General features: G+C 40.6%; 1 long non-coding RNA gene across 1 annotated transcript in view; it reads left to right on the forward strand.

The window, feature by feature from the left end:
* The first annotated feature begins 46 nt into the window (after window positions 1-46).
* Window positions 47-3,297, forward strand: part of LOC113481264 — a 9,271-nt gene continuing 6,020 nt past the window's right edge. The window contains exon 1 of the long non-coding RNA XR_003398639.1: window positions 47-180. This is a non-coding gene — a long non-coding RNA (uncharacterized LOC113481264). The remainder of the gene's footprint in view (window positions 181-3,297) is intronic.

The following is a 3,297-nucleotide window of genomic DNA, read 5'->3' on the forward strand; positions in this document are numbered from 1 at the left end:
GACCGAGCGGCAGCCGGGACCCGGACCCCCCTCCCGGGCTGCCGCAGGGCCTCCCTTCGCTTGTGCCTGCGGGCCGTGGGCGTCCGCAACGGCGGGACCGCTACCGTGTGGAAAGAAAGGGGGTTTTTCTCTCTTTCCGTCTAAAAAGGAGCATTTCCTACACCCCCCCCCCTTAAAAGTGTAAGTTCGTAACGAGTCCCTTTCCCTGGAACGAGTTCAAATAAGAGTTAATTTAGGTCTGCCGGGAGTGAATCGTGGTCAGAGAAAGGACAAAATTTCCCAGCCAGGTGCTTGGAACCTGTTGCTCGGCTGTCTTACCACCCTAGCTCACACTGGGAATCAAAGAAACAAACCGTGACATGGTGTCACCCATGTATTGCACAATTTTTCAGCTAAAGAGTATGAAATTTCCTATTCAACACCTCTGGCAGACTGACAGGAACGTATCTTCACCTTCCTGATTGTGTCAAAGGCTAAAATCAAAGCCAAGAAAAAGAAGTAGAGGGGGGAAAAAAAACCACAAGCAAACTTTTATTTCACTGTGGTATATGCTAAGTGTTCACTGGATACAGAAATTCAGAGAACAGGCAGGTTCACAGGTATTTGGGTTAAATATTTTCTGAAGACAATAAAAACTGGAGGGTTTGAGAGAAGGCTTTGTGGATGGCCTCACTGCAGCATTAACAGTACTGGCTAGAAAGTAATTAAGAGCTTTTTATTACTCTAAAAGTCGTTGAGTATTTAAAGATAAATATTTATTTGGAGAAATACAGTCTGGCAACCAGTGACAGAGTTTTGAAGTGCCAGCAAAAGAGAGCTGAGATGATTATTCTGCTAATGAGAAAGCTGAGGCTGGTACTGCAGCACTGTGATTCATATTGCTTAAATTAGATGTGAATCATCTTGATGGTACAGTGCTTTGTAAACTCTGGTCCCTGATCTAAAGCAACTAAATGAGATAGAATTCACCAGGACTGGAGGTAGTGTTTTGTGCTTGAAGAGTTTAAATAAATAATCTGTGGTATGAAAAAAAATTTAAATCGATTTATCAACGATACCACTGAGTGCCTTCCAAGTGTTGACACTGTTTAGCAAAAAAAGCCATTGCTCTGCTGTCAGTGACATACTTGTTTAGCCCCAATTTTACAAATGAGATTTTAGTAATAAATATGGAAACACAAATAAAAAAGGGGGCTTAGCATCTGTATTCTCAGTGGTTTGTATTTTAAATTCAGTTACACAAACTTTGGAGACTCATTGAATATGAATGGGGCAACCTCGGAGTTTTCAAAGAGGTTTGACAATATATTGGAAGGAAACTAGGAAAAGCTAGCAACTGATAATGAACTCAAGGGATTTATAGACTAAAAGATGCCACTCCAGACAGTTGCTGTGCTTAAAAAGTAGTAGATGCTATTTTTGTTGTGGCTGGAAATTCTCTATGAAATTTTTTCATTCCTTGGTAAAACAAATCTTGCTGAATTCAGCTTCACTGGCTGGGGAGTGGGAGTTCCACCCTTTCTGCAGAAGCTGAAAAAACTTAATTCTGCTGTGGAATTACTGGGCAATCTGCAGGAATTAAAGTCACAATCCGAGGTTTGGAGGAATATTGTGAGTTTGCAGGACAGCCTTTACATGTTCTTTCTGTACATATTCTTTACATATTCTTTCTGTACTCAGAGTTTTACACATTTGTATCTCAGCTATCACATGTAGCATGATTCTATCCATAACCTGGTTTTGTTCTAGATCACCAAACATTTTGGGAAATATTTCTAATACTGGTTTTATATAAAATATGTAGAGGATATCGAAAGCACTAGCATTTTCAACCTTTTATCAATAAAGGTTGAATTAATTATTAGTCACATCACCTTATTATCATTATACCCACCTTAGTTTGCAAAGGTAAATGTGTCTTAAAAGCTTACCTAAATTTCTTAAGTTAGTAAGACTGCTGTACACAAACCTCCTTTTTTTCTTTTTTTTCACCTACAAACCTGACCAAATAATGACTAGACTTACTCATGGAGTCTAATAACCAGAGCAGGGGTAGCCCCTGCTTCTCAGTTTCCACAGCACTGAGTGCAATGAACCTGATAAAGGCCCACACTGCCTTTAATAAAGTTCATGGCTGAAATTTATTTTAATCACCTACATGCTTGTATGACTTCTGAATATTGGTTTAACTCTGAATTTTTCTATCATCCAAATCCAGGCCAATTAATTTGTTCTAGTTTGGGCAGTATTTCTGAAATAATATCCCCACTTTAACTGATGAATTATCATTACTAAAAGTGTTTTCAAACAGAATATTTTAATACTCTCTGATTGATAGTCTTGCAAGTATTTTGTATGTCATAGGTCAGCAGGAAGTTGTAGATAGGTATAAAGATAGGTCTGTTGTGTGCCTAATCTGGAATGTGATTTTCAGTGAATGAGTGTTCAGGCATTTTTAAAGTTCAGATGACTTTCGTCTAGTACAGCATAATACAGTCCTGTGAGAATAAAGGTTAACTTGGCATCCAGCGCACTGGGCGAATAGGAATACATTGTACATTTGATTTGCAGAGATCTTTAGGAGACATTTCAGGTGCTGAAATATGTGCCTAGTGCCAGTCTGGGTTCTGGAGTACCGTGTATGACTACAAGCTGCCATGAGTCTCCTATAGATCTCATGCTGTGGCTGAGATTCCTCTGCAGATGTCTCAGATACCCCAGGGTATATAAATGGCCCAAGTCACATAGGGAATTGTCTCCCAACCTCTGTGTCTGTTTGGCTATTTTTTGTTTAGGTAGAGCACCTAGAAGGAGGTTTGTCATACTTTCTTCTAAATATACAAAAATAAAATAACCATTGATCACACTGGGTAGACAGGACATGACTCTAAAGAGCTCTGCTGAAATATCCACATATGGTATCTTGCATGATACTTTATTTGTCCCAGAAGAATTAAGATGATAGATGATAGCTGGGATTTGAACTTGTGCATCAGGAAGTCCACTTTGAATATAAAGGGGGCAGTATGTGTTTTGTGAAACTACCAATGTAAAGAGGATGTAGTAGAAGAATGGGTTTCAGTTTTATTGGAACAGTGACATTTCTGTGGAAACGAGGCAATTGTTTATAGTCCTGTCTGCAGTTTGTGAAGCCGGTTCAGAAACGGGGTGTGGATGGGGTTAAAGCTCTGCGGGGAGGGGAGCCACAGGTCCCTGGGAGGCTGCCAGGATTGGTGCCCCAGGGCTGGGGAGCCTCAGCCCCCAGGGCCCTGCAGCAGCAGGGTGGGGTGGGGTGGG

This window comes from Athene cunicularia (assembly GCF_003259725.1).
Source record: "Athene cunicularia isolate RWA chromosome 5 unlocalized genomic scaffold, athCun1 chr5_part3, whole genome shotgun sequence".
NCBI classification, from domain to species: domain Eukaryota; kingdom Metazoa; phylum Chordata; class Aves; order Strigiformes; family Strigidae; genus Athene; species Athene cunicularia.